At 36.4% G+C, this 17,232-nt stretch overlaps 1 pseudogene across 1 annotated transcript; it reads left to right on the top strand.

The window, feature by feature from the left end:
* The first annotated feature begins 14,568 nt into the window (after positions 1–14,568).
* Positions 14,569–15,975, top strand: LOC308415921 (methionine aminopeptidase 2-like; annotated as a pseudogene). Its single transcript has one exon. The product of its transcript is annotated as a methionine aminopeptidase 2-like (transcript).
* Positions 15,976–17,232: the final 1,257 nt, after the last annotated feature.

The following is a 17,232-nucleotide window of genomic DNA, read 5'->3' on the forward strand; positions in this document are numbered from 1 at the left end:
GCCATTTAAAACAAACATTCAATAAACACACAGTCTCAGGAGTCAAGTAAATGAAATAACATTCTGATTCACTTGAAATATGCTCTCCAAATCTGCTGTTTCTAGTTCAATGCATTAAAGGATGGAGCCTTGTAAAAGTAATAAGGTAAGAAGGGTTCTACCCCTGAGAAAAGGACTGAAGTCATTTTTTCTTACAATTTTATTTTAAAAAGAGAGATACATGTGCAAATATTTAAAAGCATTTCGGCATTACACTATATGAATATTTTTTGTCAGTACTTAATTTTTTTAGAGGTTTGATAGTATGTATTGAAATCTTACTAGTTACCATAAGCATAAAGTACAGGTAGAACAGAATATAACATGGAAACAGTCAGAATTTTCTTGGTCTGTATAGATTAAACATAAAGATTTTTGAATACCAAAAATTGCAACAAGGCTATATTCTCTCTCTTTATTTATTAATAATTTAAGGTATAGGTGTAGCACACTCGGAGAGGGTGTTATATGCATTTTTTTCCTTTTGTTAAATCTATTTCAGTACATTTTATAAGGTTGTAATTAAGTATTTGTGGGTACATACACACACACACACACAAGTATATATATGTAACAATGATATAGGAAAAGAGGCTATTAATTTGAGGAGATAGGAGAGAGACTAAAATGGGGTGTAGGGAGGAACGGGGGATGCGATACAGTACTATTTTAATTAAAATATAGTATTTTTTTGAGCTTCACACAGTCTGTGAGTTGTTTCTGGGGTGTTCAGAGCTTTCCGGGGTTAGTATCCCATTATCAGTGACTGCATATTATGTCTGTTCTTTTGTGACTCGGTTATCTCACTCAGGATGATATTCTCTAGATACAACCATTTTCTTAAGAATTTTGTTAAGTCATTGTTTCTGATTGCTGAGTAGTACTCCATGTGTAAATGTACCACAATTTTTGTATCTATTCATCTACTGAAGGACATCTGGGTTCTTTCCAGCTTCTGGCTATTATAAATAGAGCTACAATTGTGGTACATGTATCTTTGTTGTGTGTTGGAGCACCTCTGGGGTAAATGCCCAGAAGAGGAATAAATGGGTCTTCAGGTAGTACTATGTCCATTTTTCTGAGGAACCGCCAGACTGATTTCCAGAGTGGTTGTATCAGTTTACAACCCTACCAACAGTGGAGAAGTGTTCCTCTTTCTCGACATCCTTGCTAGCATCTGTTGTCATCTGAGTTTTGGACCTTGGCCAATCTGACGGGTGTGAGGTGGAATCTCAGGATTGTTTTGATTTGCATTTCCTGATGGCTATGGATGTTGAGTACTTCCTTAGATGTTTCTCAACCATTAAATATTCCTCGATTGAGAACTCTTTGTTTAAGTCTGTACCCCAATTTATAATAGGGTTGTTTAATTCTCTGGCGTCCAGCTTTTTGAGTTCTTTGTATACCTTGCATATTAGATCTGTGTCTGATGTGGTGTTGGTAAAGATCTTTTCCCACTCTGTTGGCTGCCGTTCTGTTTTCTTGACAGTGTCTTTAGCCTTAAAGAAACTTTGCAATCTCATTAAGTCCCATTTGTCAGTCTTTGACCTTAGAGCTCCAGCCATTGGTGTTCTATTCAGGAAATTTTCTCCTGTGCCTCTGAGTTCTAAGGTTTGCCCTACTTTCTCATCTAATAGTTTCAGTGTATCTGGTTTAATGTGGAGATCTTTGATCCACTTATACTTGAACTTTGTATAAGGAGATAAGAAAGGGTCTATTTTCATTCTTCTGCATGCTGAGTGCCAGCTGGACCAACACCATTTGTTGAATAGGATATCTTTTATTCCATTGCATGTTATTTGGAGTTCTGAAGACTTCTTTTATGCTCATAGTCATCTCATTTTTAAAGGTAGGGAAGTTTTCTTCCAGGATTTTGTTGACGATATTTACTGTACCTCTTAGTTGCTATTCTTTGCCCTCTTCTATTCCTATTATCTTCAGGTTTGGTCTTCTCATTGTGTCCGGAATCTCCTGCAAATTTTGGGTTAAGAGCTTTTTGGTTTTTGCATCTTCTCTGACTGTTTTGTCTATGTTTTCAATGTTGTCTTCGGTCCCCGAGATTCTCTCTTCCATCTCTTGTAGTCTGTTGGAAATGCTTGCATCTGTTACTCCTGATTTCTTTTTTAGATTTTCTACCTCTAGGGTTGTCTCTTTTAGTGTTTTCTTCATTATGTCTATTTCCATTTTCAATTCCTTTCTCCATTCCTTCATCTCTTTGGTTCTGTTTTCTTCTAGTTCTTTGAGTGTTTTTCTTGTTTCTTCTTTAAAAGCTTCTAATTCTTTATGCTTTTCCTCCTGTTCTTGTTTAAGGATCTCTATCATCCTCTTGAGGTATGATTTCGGGTCTGAGTCTTCTTTTTCTGGAATGTTTGGCATTATGCTGTTTCCTGTGATGGGAGAGCTGGGTTCTGGTGTTGCCAGGTTGTCTTGGTTTCCCTTGGGTATATTCTTTCGCTTTCCTCTTCTCATCTTGTTGTCAGTGATTGGTTCTCGCCTTTTTCTTGTACCTGGCCTGTGTCCCTGGATCCCTGCTGTTCCTTGTGGAGGATGTGCCTGTTGTGTACCTTGGAAGCAATTGGCTGGGAACAGAGGGCAGGATTCTGCTGGGTTCCTGGATCCCTGGATCATGCTGTGGGGGCAGGCACACACTTTTCATGTGCTCTGCTAATATCTCTTGACCCCCTGATTAGTTGGAATCCCTTCTATCAGGTTCTTGCCAGTTCTGTGTTGTCTGGGACTCTGCCTTTCTTGGTGACAGATGTGCATTTTTTTTTTTTCCCTAAGGACTGAGGCTTTCCCTTTTTGGCCTTTGGCCTTTGTTTTTGTTTTTTGTTTGTTTGTTTGTTTTTTGTTTTGTTTTGTTTTGTTTTAGCTTCATATGGCCTGTGTGTTGTTTTTTGGGTATTCAGAGCTTTCTGGCGCAAGTATCCAATTATCAGTGACTGCATATTATGTCTGTTCTGTTGGGACTGGGTTATCTCACTCAGGATGATATTCTATAGATGCAACCATTTTCCTAGGAATTTCATAAAGTCATTGTTTCTGATAGCTGAGTAGTACTCCATAGTGTAATTATACCACAATTTTTTGTATCCATTCATCTACTGAAGGATATCTGGGTTCTTTCCAGCTTCTGGCTACTATAAATAGGGCTGCTATGAACATTATGGTGCAGGTGTCCTTATTGTATGTTGGAGTATCTCTGGGGCATATGCCCAGAAGTGGAATAACTCGGTGTTTAGGTAGGACTATTATGTCCAATTTTGAAGTCAATTTTTAAAAATGGATGCCTGTGGCATTTGATTATGCTGCCCTTTTTCCTTCTGTCATATGAAAATGTGATCTTTCCTCTCAGATTTTATCAACAAGACTGGACACAGGAAGCAGCTGCAACAGGCAACAAAAACTCTTGGTTCTTCTTCGTGGAATTAGCCAAGTGAACTTTGAGAAAATCTACTGCTGCCCTCTATAAATGACCTAGCTTTAACTTCTTGGTTGTTGCAGGCCAAACAAACCAAGAAATGGTTCCTTCACACACACACACACACACACACACACACACACACACACACACACAACATCAGAGTACCATTCATGCTTTGTTTTACTTGTCAGTGTTTACCTCAACATTGTACTAAGAACAGTATGTTTGGGTAATTAAGACTACTAGGGAAAAAAATCCAAGAGATTTATATTATTCCTACCTCACTTTTGACAGAGTCCTCTCCTCCGTGGTTTGGAATACTTCCTGTAAATTAGTCTCACCCAGCACTAATGAGTAGTCAGGGTAGTCTGTGCTTTCCATGAATATGACATGTAAAAACCAGGCTCCAAATATCTGGTCCCATCTGGAGGTGTAAATCCAAAATTCCTCCTTGCTCCACTACATGGAAAGTGTGCAACAGCAGCCAAAAGGTTTCCAGAACTCCAGGAAAGCTTATAAAATAGGTCTAGGACAAGAGCAACAAGAACTGAAATATGAGTGTCCTTAAGAGAAAGTGCAAGGGCTATATACAGGAACTACATTGAATATAACCAGATGACAACCTGGGGAGAGCCTGTTAGCAATCCGTTGACACATTCTTAAGGTTAAGCACTCAGATGCCTCCACTGCCTGACCAAATCTGCCTCCACCAAAGAATTAGTGGGTAAAACCAAAAGCTATACATTTCACATGGGTAATGGGGATATTTTTGGCTATGTTTTCAAGTTCATGATGTGAAATATTGTGGGGAGTTAAAATTATTTCACCTTGGTAGGCTTCCCTAGATACCTATTTTTTTTTTATAATGTTTACATATTTTCTAACAATGTCTATTTGGGGAGCACATTTTTATTGTATTTCACCCAACAGCTCTACATCTGAGAAACAGACACCACCGTGATTCAACAGTGCCAACAGCAAAACAAATAGTACAACTTTGTCATTAAAGCATTATGTCTAAACAACAAAACCAAGAAAAAATGTCTAATAATGATAAAACCCTAAGAGTTTTAAAATGCAGATGTCTCTACTTGAAATGACTTCATACTTTTGTTTAGTCTAATCATGACTAAAATTTAATAGTCACACAAAATATCTTAATAAATCGCAGTCAGAATGAAAATGTAGTGTGATGTAATTTGACATGATCCACTGCTAAGGCCACAAACTTGGAAGGAAGGCATAGAGTAATGGTGGTGGGTGGAAATAATTTGCACCTCTTCGTGTCAAGCAGACTGCTTCCTCTCTTCAAAAACAACAGCTCCCAGCAGATACAAGTGAGCTGATATCAGGATAAATCTGAGATATGCTAGAGAAATAGAGAAAAATATAACAAAACTTACAATTTTATTGTGGATGAGTAAATGATTATATTTTTCTTGTACTTCATTGTATCTTCCCTTATTTCCTATTCCTGCACACAGTACTTTAGTCAAAAATATAATGTTCAAGCACCTACAACAACTAAGATCTAGCTGTAGGTCCTGGGAATCCCACACTAAGAGAAACAGCATTTTAGGGAGTGAAATAACAACTAATTTAATTACTTGATAGGAGAGGAAGGAAAGTTAATTATGTATATATTTAAAATCAAATTTAGTATATCCCAAAGTAGGGAAATGAAATATGCAATTCCAGAAATTTAAAACAAATGCTCAACCTAATTTTCTATTCATTCAGATTAGATTGAGTTTGGGAATTTTGGGGTAGTTATTCAACAGAGTCAAGAAAGGATAAACACTTTAAGGTTATGTTTTGGGAGTGGGCATTTTGTTGAATATTTTATGATTCTCATAGTGCTTTATTGAATAATGCAAAGCTTTTTCTGAATAAAAGTGCCCCCTGAAGTGACTGATTTAATGAGTTTCAGGCCTACAATCTGTTATTTGTCATTTTAGAATAAGTGTGTGGAGACTGATTTATTTTCACAAAGAGTTTGGTGACAAAATCCAATGTAACCTAAAGCACTCATACTCCAAAGGCTGTAAGTTTGTTGGTGTATCTTAGGTAGCCATGAACACACTCATAAGCATTCATCTAAAACATCATACATTTGATTAAGTACAGCTACCCACATCCATAAGAGCTGGTAAACATCTTCCTAATATTCAAACTAGTCTAAACTGTGAAAAACATTTGTTCTCAAAACATTCGGATAAACAATTGAAGTCATGTAAATCACCAAGGCTTAACTCACTACATGCTAATCTTAGAAAGTCAGCTGGGCATGGTGGTGCACATCTTTGAGCCCAGTACACATGAGGCAAAAGCAAGTAGATCTATGTGAGGTCAGGGCTAGCCTGGTCTACATTGTGAGTTCTAGGACAGCCAGGGGTATATAGTGAGAACCTGATCCCTATAATAAACAACAAAAAAACAAGTGGTCTCATAAATTCTTACCACATTTTTTATTTTATTAACTAACAATATAAACTAGGCAAGACCACATAATGAAAAAGCTCCTTGTTATGTAAAAGTAAATAAGTTACAGAAACACTATGCATTAAAACAGAACAAAGAATAGGAAGGATTTCTTTTTAAAGATGAGCAAAATGCTTAAACTTTCCATAAAAATGAGTGAAATGTAAAGCAAAGACTTATTGACTACAATTACTCACCTTTTTGATTCATAAAAATTCTAAAGTTTAGCAGAGCTTGCCAGAAGGTTGCAAACATATGCATTCATATACTGCCAATATGATGACAAATGGTTAATGGAGAAAGCAATACTTGAGTAAGGTGTAAATATTTCAAGTTGCCCTTGAAATGAACACCTTTACATTGAAATAAGGTTTAGCCAACTAGAAAAAAGAGTTTGATACACAATGTTGTCTATATTCTTACATTCTTGTTAAGTTTACAGACACAGCATAACAGAATCAATAAAAATTATCATCCCTTCGGGGACTAAAATTGTGGTATATGTAAGCTGTAATAAATATAAAACCAAAAATTAATACTGTTAATATCCAGAATATTAAGTGAAACTAGACAATAAATGATAATACACTGTACAATATATCCTTGTTCAAGAGAAGAGAGACATGAGTTATACCTGTTTGTGAATGTATTTCTTTATTTCAACAAAAGGAATCAAAGGAAAGACAAACAAACTATTGACATCTACACCATGTCATAGATGGTAGGATTGGTAAGACTAATAAGAAAGTGAGACTACTTTGAGAATCTTGTTTGTATGTGACTTTGATTTTCAAATCATATTTTTTCACATATTTAAAACGTGACTTTAATTAACAAGAATAAAAGGGCTAACATTGAGTACTTAAATAAATAAGTAGATTTAATTATTAATCACATATATTTAAGGAAAACACAAACAGAAAAAGTCCGAATGACATTGAAACAAATTGTCTTGAATCTTCTCATAGGGGCATGTTCTAAAGACAAAAAATAATTGCAATGAAGCCACTAACAATATGTGTTGGTTTGGGTTTGTATTTGCAGTACTAAATGTAGGCAAGTGCTCAACTACTGAGATAAACCCCATCCATGCAGTAGTAACTTTAAAAATACTTTGTGTGGAACAAATAATTGAGTGAATTGGGTATATATCTATTGAGATAGAAATAGAATTGTACAGGTAAAATAAAAAAACAAGTAACCAGCCAAAATCCTTCTGGTGTTAGATTAGAATTACAGTGATTATTATAAAGTCATGAAGCAAAGACTTTGGCCAAAGAAATATTCTACACCCCAGGATATCCCATGTGCAATAAGAATATCTACTACCAGACTTGGACGTATAAATGTTCTCTCTATTAAGTAAAGCTCACCATAATTCCTTGAAGAAATGGTTGATACAATGGCCAAAAAGGGAAAGTATAAAGGGAGTTAGAAATAGCTTATCAAATTATGCAAGGAAGTATTTAAATAGTTTAGAGATGTCAAAGGAAGTAAGAACCAGCCTGAGGAAGAATCTACTTTATTACACTTTTGAAAGAGACTGGCCATATAAAACAATTACAAGAGCTGTGGTTTCAGGCACACAGAATGAAAGTACCCCATGGGCATACTCTAACACTGTGTTTTAGATAACTGTACATTATTAGAAGAAAACAGAAATTGAAAAGCAATATTTTACAAATACCAATCAAGGACCATCCATGGACAAAGGCTGCATGGCCACGATTTATAATCTAAATATTCTACTTGACATAGCACGTGCTAACTACAAGGGAGGTTTCCTCTTTAAGAGAAATCAGTTAGAGAACACATCAACCACACAATCAAAATTGAAATTACAAATAATGGGATGTAATTGCTTAATTCTGTAGTATACTAAGGGAATTTTCAAAAAAGCAACACAGAACTTTTGTTGCAAAAGAAGAAATAATCACATTGACATTATACAAAATAGGCCTCAATTCTTCAAAAATACCTGTTGCATTAAAAAAAGGAAAAGAGTAAAATTACAGGGAGGTTATACTAGATTTAAAAGGTTAAATGATTATAATATTATCTTTGATTAGATACTGGATTATAAATAATGATCTAAAAGTGACATTCCTAAAATAACAATTGTTATGGATTATAAATTATATAATAGAATGATATTAACATTGTTAAAGGTAATGATTATGCTGTGGTTGAATGGAAAATGTCTCCTTGTTTTCAAGTTTTTATAGTAAAAGGTTTAGAAGTAAATTAACTATCATTACAATTAAAAGTTTAGAAGAACTTTATATGCATATAAATGCACCTTTTCCTCATGAGACTATTTATACTTATGATTAGTACAGCTAAGTAAGTGGCACATCTGTTATCAGAGTTTTGCAAAGTTCCTTTGTAGCTTCCAAATAATGCCAGGAAAATTGGTGTCTCTTCTTGGGATTCTTGGTCTCAAAAATTTTTTTTTCTTTTAAAAAATACTAGAACGGATGGTTGAAAACAAATTTAATAATTTAAAAGAGCAATCCCTTTGGCAGACATGTTGTAAAACTCACCAGCTGTCCAGAGGAAGAGAATAGAGGAGAAAAGGGAATAAAACCATGCTGGTTAAAACAGCATACAAGGTCAAACTCATGGCAAATAAGCAGCCACAGGATGTTTGACCTGTATGCTAATTAGAGAAATTCTAAAGAAATCCAGAGTATCAGAAGAAAGATACTTGGGTTCTGGCTCTGGAAGAATGAAAAAGGCAGGAAAAGAAAAGAAAAAAGCTTTATTCTTTATGAATTGAGACCCATAAAGATGGACAGACCCTGCTAAAGCTCAAGGCTTCTTAGCTTGTGATGACACTGAACTAGGGTAGACTTATGGAAGGGATAGTAGAGGCTCTTATTAAGCACAACATACTTTCAGCTATTTATTTAGCATGTGTTAAGGTGAGCCCAGTTTCTTGGTTGTTGTCTCTTAGTTACTAGATTGATTTGTCCCAAGTGGAATGGTAGGTCCCTACTTAGGCCAGAGATTCTATTCTCTTGACCATAAGGTTCTTGTTTAAGGAACCTTTATTGCTAGTCTAACACATGGCAGTTCATTATATCACCCATATAACTTGTGAATAGGTGGAAACTTCTTTTTTTTTTCCAAAGAAAACATTGTGTAGCAAAGGATATAGGTAGGAACTTAACAGATGGTATATTACAACGAAAGCAAGTACCAGACTACATTCTGTAACACTTAAAAACATTAACGATCAGGAAAAAATGTCACACAACCTGTTCTTTGAAATCTCTATCATCTATCCTTAGATACTTGGCAATTCCCATGAAAGTTTCTTCCGGAAATGGGTAGACTATAATTTTGATGAGAGGATCCACAGTTGTATAAGAACATAGAACAGCAGATTCCCATATTAAGAATAGTGGCTGTGTGTGTTCGCTTGGCAGCAGTATCTTGAATTTAAGAATGTTTCTTGGAAGTTATTAGTTTGTTGAGATTGCTAAATTCTCATATATATAAGTGGAGGCTTGTTTTCAACTTTTTAGTTAACTATTGTAACATTACCAATAAAAAGTTTATTTCTTACTCTAATTGAAATTGTTTTTTGGTAAATTTAGAGACAATCAGTATAATGCAAAATTTGGCTTTGGAATAGTAATTACTAAACATAATAAATATGGATCCTTGAAAAGAATACTTCAAATGTAAACTAACCACATCTGAATTATATATTAATATTTATTCATAAAGATATTTTCATCATATAATATACAACAAACAGGTTTTTAACTTAGATTACAGATTAATTAATGTAAGATGAATTCCGTACTTTCAATAAACAATTATATTCTTCTAAAACCATGATTTTTCTGAACAGGTATGTATATTTATTAATTATTTTGGGTTATTCATTAAATTACTCATTCCAAACAGAAAACACCAAGTGGTTATTTTCAGTTGTGCGTTAAATAACACAGAGACAGTGATTAGAAACAGCATTTCCTATCAAACTGAAGGGCAGAGACTGAGATGTATAGCTGGCAAGTATTGAATATGAAGAACAGGAAAAAATTATAACAGAAAATAATAGATTTCAGTATGGTTGCTCAAGATAGGAAAATGAGATATGGACAGAAAGAACACAGAAACGCATTTCAATAAAAGGAATTTTGATGGATAATAGCATTTTGAAAGCACAAGGTGCATCTAAGTCAACGGATAGAAAATAGTATGATGGGGTTTCAGCATATGCTACATGAAATATTTAAATATAAGGGAGAAAGCCATGTCAAGTTGTGATATCCCCTTGTTACTGAAAATCATTTGTAGTAGATAAGTTTCCCAACCTCAAGTAGTAAACAAATCTGCCTGCTCATAAGAAGCACCTAGCAGATCGCATGTGGACCAAACATTCAGGACATTTGCCACTGGGAACAGCAGAGATCCAGGGACACAGGCCCTGCGAGACTACACTGTGAGTAGCCAGGCCTCAGAGAGGGTTAGGCTTAGCGTGCTGTAGGCATGGACCTCCGATTGGTCCAGGGCAGCAGGAACTCTGCCATAGAGACATGGTGTCTGCTCAGAAGGCCCTTGCATGTGGACCAAACACTCTAGCCATTTGCCACCCAGAAGAGCAGAGATCCAGGGACGCAGGCTTGGTGAGACTGCACCATGAGTGGCCAGAGCACAGAGAGGTCTGGGCCAAGCACTCAGAAAGCGCGGCGTCCGGATTGCTTCAGGGGAACAGGAACCTTGGAATAGAGACTTGGTATCCCCATGGAAAGCCAACGCATGTGGACCAAACGCTCAGGGCATTTGCCACCGGGAAAAGCAGATATCCAGGGACACGGGACTGGCAATCTGCACTGTGAGTAGCCAGGGAACAGAGAGGGATAGGCATAGCTTGTGGTAGGCACGGACCTCTGGTTGGTCCAGAGCAGCAGAAACTCTGCCTTAGGGACACATTGTACGCCCGGAAAGCCCTTGCGTGCAGACTGAACACTATAGACATTTGCCACCTAAAACAGTGGAGATCCAGGGACACAGGCCAAGTACACTGGAGAGATGGAAACCGATCACTGACAACAAGAACATGTGTAATCACAGACAACAATATGACAAGAGGAAAGGAAAAGAACTTACGAAATGTAAACCAAGACAACCTGGCAACATCAGAACCCAGCTCTCCCATCACAGCAAACAGAGGAATACCAAACCCTCCAGAAAAAGAAGACTCAGACCTGAAATCATGCCACAAGATGATGACAGAGATCTTTGAGAAGAGCATAAATAACTCACTTAAACAAGAACGGGAGGAAAACAATAATCAAATAGAAGCTTTTAGAGAGGAAACACAAAAAACACTCAAAGAAATCAAAGAACTAAAGGAAAACAGAACCAAAGAGATGAAGGAATTGAAGAAAGAATTTAAAATGGAAATGGAAACAATAAATAAAACACTAAAAGAGACAACCCTGGAGGTAGAAAACCTAACAAAGAAATCAGGAGTCACAGATGCAAGCCTCTCCAACAGATTACAAGATATGAAACAAAGAATCTCAGGGGCCGAAGACAACATTGAAAACAAAGACAAAACAGTCAGAGAAGATACAAAGGCCAAAAAGCTCCTAACCCAAAAAGTCTAGGAGATCCAGGACACAATAAGAAGACCAAACCTAAGGATAATAGGAATAGAAGAGGGAGAAGAGTATCAACTAAGAGGCACAGTAAATAACTTCAACAAAATTGTAGAAGAATACTTCCCTAGCCTTCAGAATGAGATGACCATGAGCATAAAACAAGCCGACAAAACTCCAAATAGAGTGGACCAGAAAGAAATTCCTCCCAACACATAATAGTCAAAATGCCAAATGCCCAAAGCAAAGAAAGGATACTAAAAGCAGTAAGGGAAAAAGATCATGAAACATATAAAGGCAGACCAATCAGAATCACACCGGATTTCTCAACAGAGACTATGAAAGCTAGAAGAGCCTGGACAGACATCATGCAGACCCTAAGAGAACACAAGTGTTAGCCCAGGCTGCAATACCCAGCAAAACTCTCAATAACCATAGATCGAGAGACCAAGATATTCCAGGACAAAAGTAAATTTACACAATATCTGAACACAAATTAGCACTACAATGAAATATATAGATGGAAAACCCAATACAAGGAGGAAAACTACATTCTAGTGAAAACAAGAAAATAACTAATCATGAAACCAAAAGAAAAAAGACAAACAGGCACAATTCTACCGCTAAAAGCAAAAATAGCAGGAAACAGAAACCACTATTCCTTAATATCTGTTAGCATAAATGGACTCAACTCCCCAATAAAGAGGCATAGGCTATCAGACTGGATACATAAACAGAATCCAGCATTTTGCTGCATACAGGAAACTCATCTCAGAGATAAAGACAGACACTATCTCAGAGTAAAAGGTAGGGAAAAAAACTTTCAAAAAAACGGACCCAAAAAAACAAGCTGGAGTAGCAATTCTAATATTGAATAGAGTAGATTTTCAACCAAAAGTTATCAAAAAAAAAAAAAGATAAAGAAGGACACTTTTTACTCATTACAGGGAAACTTTATCAGGAGGAACTCTCGATCCTTAACATATATGTTCCAAATGCAAGAGCACCAATACTTATAAAAGAAACCCTACTAAAGCACAAAAAATACACTGCACCCCACACAATAATGGTGGGAGACCTCAACTTCCCACTCTCATCAATGGACAGATCATGGAAGCAGAAACTGAAAAAGGACACAGTAAAACTAGCAGAGGTTATGAACCAACTGGAATTAATAGATATCTACAGAACATTTCATCCTAAAACATCCTTTTCTCAGCACTTCATGGAACCTTCTCAGAAAATTGGACATAGTACTACCTGAAGACCCAGCTATTCCACTTCTGGGCATATACCCCAGAGACACTCCAAGATACAACAAAGATGCATGCACCACAATGTTCATAGCAGCCCTATTTATAATACCCAGAAGCTGGAAAGAACCCAGATGTCCTTCAGTAGATGAATGGATACAAAAAATGTGGTATATTTACACAATGGAGTACTACTCAGCTATCAGTGAAGAATTTCACAATGACTTTATGAAATTCCTAAGAAAATGGATGCATCTAGAGAATGTCATCCTGAGTGAAATAATCCAGTCACAAAAAACAGATATAATATGCAGTCACTGATAATTGGATACTAACCACAGAAAGCACTGAACACCCCAGAAACAACTCACAAACTATATGAAGTTCAAGAAAAACAAAAGCCAAAAGAAAGAAAGAAAGCCTCAGTCCTTCTTAGGGAAAATAATAAACATATATCACCCTGTCAGAGTGTGGTACACCTGTACCCCAAATCATTAAAATCCAAGAGCTAAGATAAGAGCCTTGTGGCAATTTTTGATATTCAGAGATCATTATGCTTAATCTATACCCAACAAAAATCTGTTTCCATGTTACATTCTGTCCTACATGTGCTTCATGCTTATGGTAACTAGTGGGATTTCAATACATGCTATCAAACCTCTAAAAGAATTAGGTATTGACAAAAATATTCATATAACGTTACACCAAAATGCCTTTAAAATCTGTATATGTATCCCTCTTTTTTAAAAAAATAAAGCGGTAAGAAAAAAAAAGGAAAACATATTTTTAAATTTATAAAGTATCACTTTAATTTATCTGTTTTCATAGTCGATATCAAATAGGTTAGTTTAAATCACTTTATTTGTAATTTATTTAGTGGTATATTATGTAGTTATTAAAATGGTTCACAATAAAAAATAAATAAATAAAAAGGAAACACCTAGCAATTATATAAAATTCAAGTCCTTATGCCCTTTCAGTATAAAAAAAAAAGTCTGGAATTAATTTTGAAAACTATTAAATTGTACAAGATAACCCCATGTGAAAAGACTATAATAGGACATATTTAGGAAACAAATATTTCTATCAATTTATTTGCTTTTTGTTTTGTTTTGTTTTGCCTTATGTACCAGTCTGCCACAGCATATTTTAACTAAGAAACTAACAGAAGTGTACAGATATTTATTTTATTTTTATTTGAATTTCGGATTTAGAATATGATGTTTACAGTCATGTGTTAGAAATACAGTTGGTCACATTGTGATGGATATTTCTGATAAAAATCATATAACTTAAGAGCCACTTATAACAGATCAAGTAAAATATAAGAAAACCATGGTTCAGTACTGAATAACAGGGTGATGATAATGTTCTAAGTATGGGGTTTATTAAGAAAGAAAATTGATGGGGCTAATTTTTATCATACATGTAATAAGAGAGAGATATTGTGAGATGTCTAATAGTATTTACTTTTGTTAACCAGCTACCCACACAATAAATCATTAGTATAGAAAAGAAAGAAAACTGAAAGGTTTAGAGTATGAAGTCAAATATATTCATGTGTGTGTGCGTGCGCGTGCGCGCGCGCACACACACACACACACACACACACACATACACACACACATTAAATATATATTGAAAATAAGTGTGGGGCGTCGCTGGTGGAGGTGGATGACGAAGGAGCAGGCCCTCGCTGTTCATTCTTGCTCCTCTCTTCCCCTCTCTTTCTCTCTCCCTCTCGGGCAACATGCCGGGCATGGAGGAAGCAGGGTCCTTCAGGGGCCACCTGAATGGCAACCTGGATCCAGAAGACAAAAAAGCACCTCCAAGGAAGCCGCCAAGAAGAAAAGATGGAAAAAGAAGAAGGGAAAAGGCGCTGTGTCAGCAGTACAACCAGAACTTGCTAAAGAATTTAGAATATTAGTGGATGAAGTAACAAAACAGTAGGAGAGACAAGCACTGGAGGAGAAAGAGAGAGACAACGATGATGATGATGGAGATGGTGATGTTGATAGTGCAACTGGGAAGAAGAAGAAAAAGAAGAAGAAGAGAGGACCAAAAGTTCAAACAGACCCTCCCTTCGTTCCAGTCTGTGACCTGTATCCTAATGGTGTGTTTCCCAAAGGTCAAGAGTGTGAATACCCACCCACACAAGATAGGCGAACAGCTGCTTGGATCACCACAAGTGAGGGGAAAAAAGCGCTAGGCCTGGCTAGTGAGGAGATTTGGAACGACTTCTGAGAAGCTGCGGAAGCACATCGGCAAGTTAGGAAATACGTCATGAGCTGGATCAAGTCTGGGATGACAATGATAGAAATCTGCGAGAAGTTGGAAGACTGTTCCTGAAAGCTAATAAAGGAAAACGTGTTAAATGCAGGCCTGGCGTTTCCCACTGGGTGTTCTCCCAACAACAGTGCTGCACAGTACACTCCCAACACAGGTGACAGGACAGTCATACTGTACGACGACATCTGGAAGATCGACTTTGGAACACATATAAATGGTAGAATAATTGATTGTGCTTTTACTTTTATTTTCAATCCCAAATATGACTTATTATTAGATGCCACTAATACTGAAAGTGTGCTGTGATTTACATTTGTCTCTGTGATGTTGGTGAAGGTATTCAAGAAGTTATGGAACCCTATAAAGTAGAAATAGATGGGAAGACATATCAAGTGCAACCCATAGGTAACTTAAATGGACATTCAATTGGGCCATATAGAATTCACGCTAGGAAAACCGTGCCCATTGTGAAAGGCTGGGAAGCTACAAGAATGGAGAAAGGAGAGGTGTATTCCATTGAGACCTTTGGTAGCACAGGGAAGGGCATGGTTCATGACAACATGGAATGTTCACATTACATGAAAAATTTTGATGTGGGACATGTGTCAATAAGGCTTCCAAGAACAAAACACTTGCTAAATGTCATCAACGAAAACTTCAGTACCCTTGCCTTCTGGAGAAGGTGGCTGGATCGTTTGGGAGAAAGTAAATACTTAATGGTTCTGAAGAACCTGTGTGACTTGGGCATTGTAGATCCATATCCACCACAGTGTGAAATTAAAGGATGATACAGAGAGCACTGTTTAAACACACCATATTGTTGCATCCAACCTGTAAAGAAGTTGTCAGCAGAGGAAATGACTATTAAACTTAGTCCAAAGCCAACTCAACGTCTTTATTTCATAAGCTTTGTTAGAACACATAAAACCACTAGTAATTTGCAATATTTTGTCTGTTTTAACAGTGGACCTGTGTAATACTGTTATCTATGTTAAAGGAGTTTGATCAAAGGTAAACTGTCTACATGTAATTAACCGAGGAAAAGGCTTTCAAGACTTTATGGTTAACTCTTTCTCCCATGTAGGAAATTCTGTACTGCTCACTAGTTAGGAATTACTTACACATGTTGTTTGAAGACCTAAGAGATGCTTTTTGGATATTTATATTGCCATATTCTTACTTGGATGCTTTGAATGACTACACACACCCAGTTCTGCACCTATGCCCTCTGGTATTGATTTTTAACTTTCCTGGAATTCATTTTGTAATAAATAAAGACATTTTCAGATCTGAGAGCTACATTTTAATATCTATGGTTGTAACTCTGAGTAGAAAGAAGTTAAAGTGCAGCTAGTGTCGTCTGGACTTTAGCTGTGACACTACAGTCTCTCTTCAGGCATGGTGACTACGGGGTCTTCATGTGTATAAAGCAGGCAGGAATGGGTGCAGTTGAGGAATGCTTTACTATTTTTTAGAAGCAAATTTAAAATTTGTCTCCCTACCCCTTATAGGAAGATGTACTTATTCTTGGGATAACACTGTGACAACTGGAAAAACCTTGATGAAGTATATGTCCCTTAACCCAGCGTTCATATTTATAGGATTAATGTATTCCACATTAGAAATTCAATCAATATTAAAGCCACAAGCAAAATAAGTTTGGATATTGTTTGAATTAAGTTATTTTGGGATTGGACTTTTTCCTTTGTGAGCCAAGTACTCAGCATTTACAACCATGGCTTCCAAGTTAGAGATCCCAGCATTTGATTACTTGATATGAGGTTTGTTTTATCTTTTATAAATCATGCATTAATCTGAATGTAAAGACACATGTTTAACTTGCTTAAACTGGGCCCAGTAATAACTTGGCTACTTAAAACCTTTGTCATTTGCTAGACATATTCCATCATAGTTTCAAAATCGTTACTTGCCCGGGTAAAGCCTTAATTTGTGCATGCCTTAGCACAATGATGCTGTATTGTCTCTGGGATGCTACATAACTTGTTTTGCTCGACATTGTCTCTGAAGAGAAGATAGACTTTCATACCTGGATTGGGTGTAAAGCAAGGTTACTTCTGGCTGTATGAGCTTTGTCTTTATGGTGCTGGTAGTCACATTGCTGCCC

The sequence above is a fragment of the Micromys minutus genome (assembly GCF_963924665.1).
Source record: "Micromys minutus genome assembly, chromosome: X".
NCBI classification, from domain to species: Eukaryota; Metazoa; Chordata; class Mammalia; order Rodentia; family Muridae; genus Micromys; species Micromys minutus.